General features: G+C 49.6%; 1 protein-coding gene across 4 annotated transcripts in view; it reads right to left on the bottom strand.

Moving 5' to 3' along the window:
• The window catches only part of mid2 (midline 2), a 152,225-nt gene that overhangs the window by 92,059 nt on the left and 47,075 nt on the right, over window positions 1-13,091 (bottom strand). The window contains exon 1 of one of the 4 annotated variants that reach the window (XM_069694504.1): window positions 881-1,082. The exons of the other annotated variants lie outside the window; for them this stretch is intronic. The gene's annotated coding sequence lies outside the window, so the exon portion shown is untranslated. Of the gene's footprint in view, window positions 1-880; window positions 1,083-13,091 lie in introns of those variants that run through there. 4 annotated transcript variants of the gene reach the window in all.

Raw genomic sequence — 13,091 nt, forward strand, 5'->3', positions numbered from 1 at the left:
TTTCAAGCTCTACAGAGAACGATTCAGGTTGCTGTTCTTTTCTGTTGGAAGGATGCCAATGGACAGTATAAGGATGCAACAAGGACCATTATGTAGCCTACTTCATAATCCAAACAAAACGAGATAAAAATGTAAAAAAAAAAATCAAAGTGTGTTTTTCATGTACAGCATACTGCTCCCCAAATGAACCTATAAAAAAAAAAAACCTTAAACAAGCAGTGTGCTTTTAAAACTGTTCAACGCTTTGCTTGACAGCAGCACATGAATCTCTCAGCTGAACCAGTCTAATAACAACAATATGCGATCTTGTGCGCAGCAGAGTAGCCAACCCAAACTGAATGCTGGGCCACCTTATGGTCCTGTGGGAGTTACATGGGACTTCAAAGGCAACTACTGAACATTATTCTGGCAGGAAAACAGTTTAAATGTTTCACCGCCAAAACGAATGTCTCCACAAAAAGCTGTTGGGTTCAACACCAACAGCACAGCTCTGTCCCGATATGGAGTAATATCAGATGGAGTCCGCGTGTCCTCATTGTTTTCACAGACATGAAAACACGCGACGAGAAAACCTGTCCAAGCACCAAGTGTCTAAGTTTAAACATTATACCAGCAGCCTACCTCAGACATGTTCATGCGCGTTTTGACTCAGGTCCGTTCAAGAGAAAGCTTAAGGCAAACACGGCAAGAAAATCCCAATGGATGGTTAAAAAAAAAAAAAAAAAAAAAAAAAAATTAGCCACCGGTTCCCGTTTCTATTCCCAGGCGCTTCTTTCACCCCCCGGCGTGTGAGCGCTGCCACAAAACCTGAGCCCCGCACACAAGCTTAGACCGAGTCAGACACCCCTGAGCGCGGATGGGAGGGGTTTCAGACACCTACCAGCTTTACATGCCCAACACTCTTTTCTTCTGTCATCTTGAAAGTAGCCCAAAATTAATTCGGAAGAAACAGAAGAGGGTGGACAGAGGAGTGTTGGGGAGGGTTGAACCGAGCCGGGATATTGTAGAAGACTCTCCCTTCTCTCTCCGCTTCTGTTCCACAAGGCGCAGCGCGAAAACGCAAAACACCAGGCTTGGCGCGTTCAGTCAGTGGGCTGCACCGCTCCGCTGGCGACAGCTCCCAGGCAAGAGAAATATTCAACTTTGGAAAAATGAGAGCGAGAGAGAGAGAGAGAGAGAGAGAGGAGGGAGGCAGACAATCACAGGAAAGCGGCTCCTCCTACCCGCACAATACAAAAAGCAAAAGCCAGCAGATAGAGGCTTCAGTGCGTTGAAGGGAACCGCTCTGGTCACAAACTGTAGAGCGCTCTTACTGTAGCCTCGTGACAAATTCAGTGTGTATGTCAGCAGCAATGTACTCGTCACGCTGTTTTGTACAGTTTATTGGATTGTCAAATTCCAATCTGAAGGTAAAATATGTTAAAAAAAAAACAACAAAAAAACAACAACAACCAAAAAACACCGACTTTATGGAGCGAAGTCACCGTAAACTAACAGCACTACTGCCCAGTAACAGAGGTCACGCAGTGAGGTCACAGACAGTTATATTCAGAAACAGATGACAGCAACTTTTCCAGCCTGAATGAATAAATGGCCTCAATCACTCCTCGGTTTTTTTCTGGAAAATGATGCAACCCTGGGTAATAAAAGCAGCTTCAGACATTAAATACCCTGCATTGTTCATTGTTATCAATAACAGGGAGGTAGTACCACTGGAAAAAAAAAGGCCCAAAGGCAGCAATTAGAATATTCATAGATTGAAACTTGAGCTAAAGTGGTTTATAATAATGGCGATATCACACTTGAATTTCCTGGATTAATTACAGGATTGTGTGTGTGCCAAGTAAAGCCTGTCTGTGTTTAAATGTGTGTGTGTAACAGCCGGCCTGTTGCTAGTCATTTATTTGTCCCACATTTATTATTTTAATATCATATTTTTACAGGATATCACAACAACATATGCCAGACAATCACTGTTACTCTGTTCGGAGGAGGTGGGTGGGCTGTCTGTGCCTGCAGGTGTGTGTTCTGCTGCTTTGGTGTGAGTGTCTTTGTGCTTGGAAACAATGCAGAGGTTAAGAGGTTTTGCAGCAGACTGCGCCAGCATGTTGCTGCTAATCCCTGCCAGCCATGTCCTGCACCTGTCGGGCCTAACACTGCTTATAAAACAGTGCAATGGGACCACATGGACTAAGGTCTCCCCATAATAATACAGACACATGCGAAAGTAGTCAGAATAATGTAATATTATTGTAATTGGTATTCAGGGCTTTGGAAAAAACTTTAGCCCTCTACAGAGTTTAGAAAGGTGTATGTGCTTCTTTTTTTTTAAACAACAAAAAAACAGGCATATTGTTTTCAGATAAACGGTGTTTAAAAGTAAAGTTTAAATGATGATTTAGATTTAATTCTTATTTCGTATCTAAATTACTGATTATTTAAAATAACATTTTTCATCATTTATAAAAGTCAGTTCCAACAGACCAACCTTTATTGAGGTCACATTTGAGGCATTATTGATAGTTTTTAGAGATCCAATGTAGGCAGGATTATTGACACGTTAACACTGATGTAATAGATTCAGATATCTGATATATATATATATATATATATATATATATATAAAACATGCATGTAAGACTTTAGCAACGTGTCAAATGAACCTACAACCCGTGTGAAGCACATTAGGGAGGCTGCTGTGGGTAAACAGTATACCAGACAAGGTGTGGCCTGACATGCAGGCGTGTTCTGCGACTGTCAACAAGCGCTACCACAAAGCGTCTGAGAGCCCTCTTCAAGCTTACTGTTCACTATATTTACCTGTCTGTCTCTATTGGATGTATCCGCAAACACAGATGGGAGGCCCTTTCTTGTCTTGATAACTGTTTGTGGGCCCCCTCTTTGCCAAACCCCGTCTTACTGTCTGCAGCAGCGTTGGCCTCGTTCGTGTCCTCCCTCTACCTGCGTGGTTTATTTTTCTCTAAGATAGTTGAAAGCCACTGTGGTGTTAAGGTGGTGTTACCAGGCAGACAGGTTGAATGGTATTTCAGTTTGATTACAGAAATAATACGAATTATTTGCTACCTCAAAGTGGTGGATCTAAATGATCTAAATTTATAATTTTACAAAGACAAATTGGTAAATTGATCAAGTTTGATTTGTTTGCCAAATGTTAATTATATGCTTTATGCCGTACAGGCAGGAGATACCCAGTTCTTTCTACTATTTCAAAAAATATTGTGTGATGTAAATTATTACATATTCCTCTTTCCTTATCTAAACCCTCTTTGTGTGTATATGTTTATTAAAAGTACACTCTTTCTTGAGCACATGGTTAGAGCAAGCTACAAGTGAATATTACTTTAATTCCCGAGGGGGGTGAGGGGGGGGGGTGAATTAGGTCTTTTACCCTTTGAGCCTGCAAAATGGCTGGCTGACTGACTGCACAGACTGAGCCTGGATTCAGCCCCAGGCAACCATAAGTGATGTCTTCACTCACTGACCACATGGACGTCTGAATTTTGTGTGACTGGCAGTCATCTGCTCTGAAAGCAGCTTCGGTGTCGAGCACTCTAAATGAACTCAGCAATTTGTGGGTTGGACAGTACTAATGTGTGTTTACTCAGAATGTATGCATTGCAGATCTTTTCTTCTGAGCAGTGCAGTGGTCAGGGGATTGCTATTGACACTTTGACAGAAGCCCATTTCTCTTCTTTTTTTTTTTTTCCCCCTCTCAGTCTGAGACACTGAGACTCACTTGCTGGTACACAGTACTCCCAGGTGATTACGACAACTATGCCAGCAAATATACAACTGATCAAATATATTACAGTTGTAGGATTTCACTTTTAAAGTGAAGCCTTTGAGCTACAGTCTCACATGATGCACTCTTCTTACTGCCTCACAACGCACCCTTTTGTCTATGACTTAAGCCATTGGTGCCTTGCTAACACTCTCGGACTGGCATGCCTGCTATCACACTTTCTCACCTGACAGCTACATGTATCCTGTCACATGCTGCTGCTGCTTCTCATATAGCAGCCCCACCTCCACCCTCCCTCCACCTGTGGGCTCTGAGTCTACATTTCCCTCGGATAGAAATTATCATCAATTCCCAATCCCGGCTGTGCTAACCTTGGTATTTGTGTTAGGATTCCTGTCTGTTCCTAGTGTGTTTTCCCCTGTTTAACCCCCGAATACCTTTCCTCCTGTGTCCTGTCATTTCCCTGTCTGTTTTTCTCTCTCAGCAGTACCCTCCTCCAAGCACCGCCCACTACCGCACCTCTCCGGCAGCACAGCTGAGCTGCATTCCAATTGATTACGCCGGCTGCTACTTATACCCTAGTCTCCTGCCCATCTGGTGTCAGTTCGTCCGTTACCTACCCGTCAACCCGTCCAGTAAGTCCGTTCCGTCTCCCGTTGTTGAGATTACGATTCTGACCTGTTTCCTGTTTCCTGCCGTTCAGTGTCGGGCCACGGGCATCCACCTGAACGAAGAAGATTCCAGATCGTTCCTCGGAGATCATCTGCTGCAATCTTGGCAATCCTGTGTCGAGCTACGAGTGTCACACAGTCGACCCTGCCGGTTCCGTCCAGTGTCGAGCCACGGGCATCACCTGCACGAAGAGACCCTCCAGTGCGTTCCTCGGAGATCCGCTGTCGAGGTTTGGGGCGATCCTGTGTCGAGTCGCGGACGTCACACAGTCGATCCAGCCAATCAGCTCGCTGAGGAGAGATCTGGGGATTCCCCCAGCGGAGCATCGCCGTTCGGCTACGTCACCCGGCCACGTGTCAAGGGAACCCCGGGGATTCCCTCGTTTGGCGAAGCGCAAATTGACACAGACTCTTGGCGTGCATTTCCTGTTTGCCTCACTGCCTGGGGAATAAAAGACCTGCTTCCTAAGAGATTTTGCCGTGTGTCTGCATTTGGGTTCGTTGATCCCCTCACCACATAACAGAACGAACTGACCAGACATGGACCCAGCAACCGCAGCAGAATCCACCTCTGCGGACCAACTGCAGAGGGCTCTTACGACCCAGGGGATTCTCGTCGGGCAGCACCATCAGCTGATCCAGGGACTGACTGGGGCTCAGCAGACTCTCGGCTCCCAGGTGGCCGAGCTCGGGGCTATGATGCGGGATCTCACTCTCGCTCTCCAGGCCGTCGCTGGTCCGCCCGTCGCTGGTCCGCCCGTCGCTGGACTACCCGTCGCTGGACTACCCGTCGCTGGACTACCCGTCGCGGCTTCACCTCCTCCCCGTGAGTCATTTGTTCCGCCCCCGGAGCCCTTTCACGGGGCTACACGGGGTTGCCGAGGATTCTTATTACAAGTGATGTTAGTGTTCCGACAGCAGCCTATCTCCTATGCCTCGGACAGTTCGAAGACCTCCTATCTTATAGGGTTGCTGCGAGGACGGGCCTTGATCTGGGCTGAGGCATGGCAGACTCGGAACCCAGTAGACTCTACCTCGTTCGCACGGCTGAGGGAGGAGTTTGAGAAGGTGTTTGATCACCCGGAGTACTCCAGTGATGCGGTACAGCGGCTGCTTCACCTACGCCAGGGCTCTACTAGCGCCGCTGAGTTTTCAGTGGAGTTCCGGATCCTAGCCGCCGAGTCCGGCTGGGACGAGAGGGCCCTGCGAGGGGTGTACCAGAACAGTTTGTCTGAGGAGCTTAAGGATGAGCTCGCAGTTCGGGAGGAGGCTGACTCTTTAGATGAACTCATCTCTCTCTCCATTCGGCTGGATAACCGGATGCGGGAGAGAAGGCGCGAGAGAACCCGCCGGACCGCCCGGCCGGGCCGTCAGCCTAACTCCTATTCCTGTTTCCCGCTCCAGGCACCCACACGTCGACCCACTCCCGATCAGTCGGACCACACCGCTACGACGCCGCCAGCGGACGAGGAGCCCATGCAGCTGGGGAGGTCGCATCTCACTCTGCAGCAGAGGGAGCAGCGCTTCAGGTCGGGAGTTTGCCTCTACTGCGGGGAGCCAGGGCATCGCATCGCCTCCTGTCCAGTTCGCCCAAAAGAGGGGGCTCGCCAGTAGTGGTTGGGATACTGGCGAGCGAATCCACGCGTTTCCCCCATCCCAAGTCCCGCCTGACGTTGCCCGCGAGCCTGGTTTTGCCATCAGGTCCTCTTCACATCTCGGCCATTATTGACTCTGGAGCCGAACAGAACTTTTTAGACTCCACGTTCGTCTCCAGGCACGGGATTCCGGTGGAGGCTCTGGAGCGGCCGCTGTCGGTGCGTGCCCTGGATGGTAGTCCGCTGGCGACTATTACACACCGAACTCTGCCCATTCCTCTGCTCGTGTCAGGCAATCATCGCCACAAGATTCGATTGTACGTGTTCCCGTCTCCTCTGACGCCCCTGGTCCTGGGTCATCCTTGGCTCCGGGACCACAACCCCCGGATCGACTGGGTAGGAGAGAGAGTCTTGGGTTGGAGCCCGGCCTGTCACTCACGCTGCCTCTTGTCCGCCGTTCCCCAGCCTGAGAACATCCCCTGCAGTTCTACGGCCGGACCCGATCTATCCTCCGTTCCCCGGGAGTACGCAGACCTGGGGGAGGTTTTTAGTAAGGAACAAGCCCTCTCCCTACCACCTCATCGACCGTACGACTGCGCCATCGAGTTGCTCTCTGGCGCATCGTTTCCCTCCAGCCGCCTCTACAATCTGTCCCGACCCGAGCGAGAGGCGATGGAACAATACATCACAGACTCTCTAGCCGCAGGAATTATCCGTCCCTCATCCTCCCCTCTGGGAGCGGGGTTTTTTTTTGTAACCAAGAAAGACAAGACCCTGCGTCCCTGCATTGACTATCGTGGCCTCAACCAGATTACCACCAAAAATAAATACCCTCTACCACTGCTAGACTCCGTTTTCGAGTCTCTCGCTGGGGCCACCGTGTTCTCTAAATTGGACCTCCGTAACGCCTACCACCTGGTCCGAATCCGAGAGGGAGATGAGTGGAAGACGGCGTTTAACACCCCCCTTGGCCATTTCGAATATTTGGTCATGCCTTTCGGTCTGACCAATGCCCCTGCTGTTTTCCAGGCCCTGGTGAACGACGTTCTTCGGGACTTCCTGAACCGGTTCGTGTTCGTCTACTTGGATGACATATTGATTTACTCAGCTACCCCCAAGGAACACCACCATCATGTCCGTCAGGTCCTTCAAAGACTCCTGGAGAATCGGCTCTTCATTAAGGCGGAGAAGTGCGAGTTCCACGTCCATTCAGTCCAGTTTTTGGGCTTTATCATAGAGGAGGGGCAGGTCCGTAAGGACCCGGAGAAGGTTAGAGCTGTGACGGAATGGCCTGTGCCCTCCTCCCGAAAGAGACTTCAGCAGTTCCTAGGGTTTGCCAATTTTTACCGGCGATTCATCCGGGGTTACAGCCAGGCCGCTCTTCCCCTTACTCGACTCACATCCACCAAGGTGGATTTCAGCTGGACGCCCGAGGCCAACAAGGCTTTTTTGGCCCTCAAAGAACTGTTTGTCTCGGCTCCTATCCTCGCACATCCGGACGAGAAACGCCAGTTCGTAGTCGAGGTGGACGCCTCTGATACCGGGGTCGGGGCAGTATTGTCCCAACGTTCAGTTGCTGATTCCAGACTCCGACCCTGTGCGTTCTTCTCCCGAAGACTCTCCCCAGCCCAGCGGAATTACGACGTGGGTAACCGAGAGCTGCTGGCTGTGAAATTAGCTCTGGAGGAGTGGAGGCACTGGCTGGAGGGATCAGCGCATCCTTTTGTCGTCCTCACCGATCATAAAAACCTAGAATATATACACACAGCCAGAAGACTAAACCCCCGTCAGGCCCGCTGGGCATTATTTTTCTCCCGCTTTAATTTCACCATCACTTTTCGTCCAGGGCACAAGAACACTAAGCCCGATGCCCTGTCCCGTCAGTTTTCCCCGGATGAAGAGGAGCCAACCCCGGATACCATTGTGCCTCCCTCCTGCGTGCTGGGAGCACTGACTTGGGAGGTCGAGATGGCGGTGCGTGAGGCTCAGCGGACCCAGCCTGACCCTGGAGGAGGTCCCCCTGACCGGCTGTTCGTTCCTCCGTCCGTCCGTTCCCAGGTCCTGCGGTGGGCTCATGACTCCCGGCTCTCCGGCCACCCAGGTATCCGCCGAACCATACACTGGCTTCGCCGCACCTTCTGGTGGCCATCCCTCGAGGAGGACTCGCGAGCCTACGTCTTGGCCTGCACCACATGCGCCCGCAATAAGGCTTCGCACCGACCCCCTGTGGGACTACTACGACCACTCCCCACCCCCCAGCGCCCATGGTCTCATATTGCCATGGACTTTGTCACGGGTTTCACTCCATCTGACCGGAATACGGTCATCCTCACCATAGTGGATCGGTTCTCAAAGGCGGCCCACTTCATTCCACTCCTCAAGCTTCCGTCTGCCCAGGAGACCGCCGACCTGCTGACCCTGCATGTCGTCCGACTCCATGGCATCCCTGTGGACATTGTGTCTGATCGGGGTCCGCAGTTCGCCTCTCAGGTCTGGAAGGCGTTTTGCCGGACCATCGGGGCCACGCCCAGCCTCTCCTCAGGGTTCCACCCCCAGACAAATGGACAGACTGAGAGGCTGAATCAGGAGTTGGAGGCCGTTCTTCGGTGTGTGACCACCGCCAATCCCGCATCCTGGAGCCGTCACCTTCCGTGGGTAGAATACGCTCACAACTCGCACACCTCCGCTGCCACTGGACTGTCCCCCTTCGAGGCCTCCCTGGGCTATCAACCTCCCCTGTTCCCTAGCCAAGAGGTCGAGGTAGCAGTCCCATCAGTCCAGGTCCATGCCCGTCGCTGTAGGCGGGTGTGGAGGGAGACTCGGGCCGCCCTACTGCGCACTGCAGAACAGAACAAGAGGGTGGCAGATCGTCGCCGAGTTCCCGCTCCCGTGTACCAGCTCGGACAGCAGGTTTGGCTCTCAACGAAGGATATTCCCCTTCGTACCGAGTCAAGAAAGCTGTCCCCGAGATTCATTGGGCCCTTCCCGATCACCGCTATAATCAACCCCGTCACAGTCAAACTACAGTTACCTGCCTCCATGAGAATTCACCCTGTCTTCCATGTCTCTCTCCTGAAACCCGTGGTCACCAGCCCATTGAATCCTCCGGCCACACCCCCTCCACCACCCCGAATTATCGATGGAGGGCCCGTCTATACGGTCAATCGCCTCCTCGATGTCCGCCGCAGAGGTAGGGGGTTCCAGTATCTGGTAGATTGGGAGGGTTATGGGCCTGAGGAGCGGTGCTGGGTACCACGCTCCCGGATCTTGGATCCTGAGATGGTTCACACCTACCATCGACAGAACCCTGACAAGCCTGGCGGTTCGCCAGGAGGCTCCCGTTGAGAGGGGGTACTGTTAGGATTCCTGTCTGTTCCTAGTGTGTTTTCCCCTGTTTAACCCCCGAATACCTTTCCTCCTGTGTCCTGTCATTTCCCTGTCTGTTTTTCTCTCTCAGCAGTACCCTCCTCCAAGCACCGCCCACTACCGCACCTCTCCGGCAGCACAGCTGAGCTGCATTCCAATTGATTACGCCGGCTGCTACTTATACCCTAGTCTCCTGCCCATCTGGTGTCAGTTCGTCCGTTACCTACCCGTCAACCCGTCCAGTAAGTCCGTTCCGTCTCCCGTTGTTGAGATTACGATTCTGACCTGTTTCCTGTTTCCTGCCGTTCAGTGTCGGGCCACGGGCATCCACCTGAACGAAGAAGATTCCAGATCGTTCCTCGGAGATCATCTGCTGCAATCTTGGCAATCCTGTGTCGAGCTACGAGTGTCACACAGTCGACCCTGCCGGTTCCGTCCAGTGTCGAGCCACGGGCATCACCTGCACGAAGAGACCCTCCAGTGCGTTCCTCGGAGATCCGCTGTCGAGGTTTGGGGCGATCCTGTGTCGAGTCGCGGACGTCACACAGTCGATCCAGCCAATCAGCTCGCTGAGGAGAGATCTGGGGATTCCCCCAGCGGAGCATCGCCGTTCGGCTACGTCACCCGGCCACGTGTCAAGGGGAACCCCGGGGATTCCCTCGTTTGGCGAAGCGCAAATTGACACAGACTCTTGGCGTGCATTTCCTGTTTGCCTCACTGCCTGGGGAATAAAAGACCTGCTTCCTAAGAGATTTTGCCGTGTGTCTGCATTTGGGTTCGTTGATCCCCTCACCACATAACAGTAAGTGAACAGAAATGTAATTGTGATAACTTTGAACCCTTAGAGTGAAACTTTATTAAAACAGCCTTTATTTGGCAGAATTTAAATAAAGGTTGTTTCTCCAGAAAACAGAGATGTAATGAAAAAAGTGTGATGAATTCCTATGAAAGACAAAGGCCAGTGACAGAATGAGGGCAGCTGCAGGACTGAGGCTGCTGTGGACAGTAAACACACCTGCCACTGGAGACTTGGCCTCAGCATTGTGCTGTTGTGGCCCAGGTGTGGGCCATGTTACATATCAAATTACCATCAGCCTAACAATGCGTGTGCGCGGGCATCTCTGCATATGTGTGTGTGTGTGTGTGTGTGTGTGTGTGTGTGTGTGTGTGTGTGTGTGTGTGTGTGTGTGTGTGTGTGTGTGTGTGTGTGTGTGTGTGTGTGTGTGTGTGTGCGTTTAACACACGTACACACACGAGCGCACACCAGTGCACACTTGCATGACAAATCATCAACACCGAGCAGTGTGTGTCCAGAGGAAATGCATCAGCTCTTCTCTTCCTCTTTCCTCTCCCAGCCCACAGCTCATCAGGGACTTACTGTACAGCACCAGTCTGTCTGTGCACTGCAGCAACATGAAGTGATCACGAAAAACACTCACTCACAGAGACATAAAAAAAACTTTGTTCCCTTCAGAACATAGGAATCTGCAGCCCAGTGCAGAAATCTCATGAGAGTGATGCGGTGTTGTTAGTATGCTGTGCCTGGATGTGTTTTTACTTTTGTGGTGTGCTATACCACTCAGTAACCATGGCAATCACACAATCTTAACTTAAATTTTACATAAATTGTATGAATTATTTCTTTGATTACATTCACCCACTGTTTGTGACGTGTATTAGTGACTATAATGACAACAGTCTCAAAAAAGTTGGGAGGGGTGTCACCTGGCCGTCTCGTTCCCATTTTAAAAATGATGTCCTGATAAACAGATCAATTAACGCTTGCTACGTGTGACAGGGTGTGAAATCGCACTTTCAGCTTTCCATTAGTCTCACCACCTCATATTAATATTTTCATTTCCACCTATGCAGACAAAAACACAATTCATATGTGATCCAACAACAAGAATGCTTTTTTTTTGCACTTTAACATTTCAGACATTAAAACATCTTCACATGGAGACTTACAGCCACTGAGTTTTTGAATGTTGGTATCTTGACTTTTATAGAACTGATAAGGTATTGGTTTACGCATTAAAATCAGTTAAACACGGACTACAATTCACCTGGACACTTAGCTGGACATTAGTGTGTATTGCCTACTGTTGCTACAAGTTCCCCTGCTTGTCAACTAGTCAGTGTAGACATACTGCCTGAAGTAGAAAGGTTTGAATTCATAAATTTCTGCTCCCTCTTGGACTTTTTTGTTGTTGTTGTTGCCATAGACATGGTAGAGACTCAGACAGTAAACAGGTTAGATAAGTGTTTACTGACAGGGTCACAACTACAGTTGGTATGAAAAGAGTCGCTGTGAGCTGGCAGTGTAAAGCCAGCTGAAGACATGTTAGCCACTCTCTGGTAAAATAATGGTGTGACTTGACCAGCAGTGCCTGCATGTGTGTTTGTGTGTACTCAGCAGAGAGAACACAGAGACTTTCTTATCAGAGTCTCATTGCCTTCTTCACCCTTTGGCTCCACAACAAGACATGCTGGAGCCGAACACAGGGCGTTCACTGACAGACAGCAAACTCTGACTACTACTGTGTTTGCTGCTACTAAGAGAGAAAGAGAAAGAAAAAAAAAAAACACATTCTTTACAAGGTCATTTAGATGGACATAACAGTGATCCACATCCTTGCAAGCTTATAATGCATGTTTGTCATCCAGAGCACAAAACTCAGTTGTAAAATGAAAATACTGCAAACTACTGTACAAAACTATGCACAACACAACAGAAAAAAAATAATATTAAAACTATTAAAATACATCCAGAATAAAATGATCCTATTGACTATTTTTGACCTTTGCAATGTCACTGTAAGTCTAGAATTGATAGTGCTGTTTGTGTATTTTTTAACCGCAATGGCCATTAAAATGTGTTATTGAAATATTTTTCACACTAACAAATTTTGGGCGTAGTGTGAGACTATGAGGGCAGCACAGCGGTGCAGTGATTAGCATTGTCGCCGCACAGCGAAAAGGTTCCGGATTCGATTCTGGACCTGGGCCTTCCATGTGGAGTTTGCATGTTGTCCCTGTGCCTACGTGGGTTCTCTCCAGGTACTCTGGCTTCCTCCCGCCGTCCAAAAAATGTACCTCAGGTTAATTGGTGATTCTACAAATTGCCCTTAGGTGTGAATGGGCTTTGTTTCCGTCTGCCTATAAATGTTGGCCCTGCGATAGACTGGCAACCTGTCCAGGGTGTACCCTGCCTTCACCCAAAGTGAACTGGGATAGGCTCCAGCCCCCTGGTGTTCATCTCTACAATCAGCCACATCTTCGACAATGAGCTCAATAGGCCCGATACTATCCGCCCTGACGAGCTGGCTAGTGCTCACCCTTCCACTAAACCACAGCAGAAGATGATGGTGCTAACACCTTTGTCAGTGCAACTATGGAGCCTTTCCATCCAGCCATTTTGGGACTGACTACTTTTCAAGATTATTCAACTAAGCTTGGTTTCAACGTTGGAATTGACTTCATTATGTGAAAGAGATGGATACAACTTTGTGATTCCTTGTTGCGCTGCGGTTTCAAGGAAGCTAATTAATGAGGACTGGGCAGGAGGTGATGCCACATCTGCAAAAGGAGGCTTTTAAGTTTGTGGCAAAATTTAGGATGAATAAACAATAATCGCAAACAAGAAGACTCTCAAGGAAATGTAAAAAGCCGCTGCAGTTATGTTTGTGTTTGCAT

Source organism: Brachyistius frenatus, unplaced genomic scaffold (genome assembly GCF_029030835.1).
Source record: "Brachyistius frenatus isolate BFR_SWC_R1_liver_20210118 unplaced genomic scaffold, ASM2903083v1 Contig_17, whole genome shotgun sequence".
NCBI classification, from domain to species: Eukaryota; Metazoa; Chordata; class Actinopteri; family Embiotocidae; genus Brachyistius; species Brachyistius frenatus.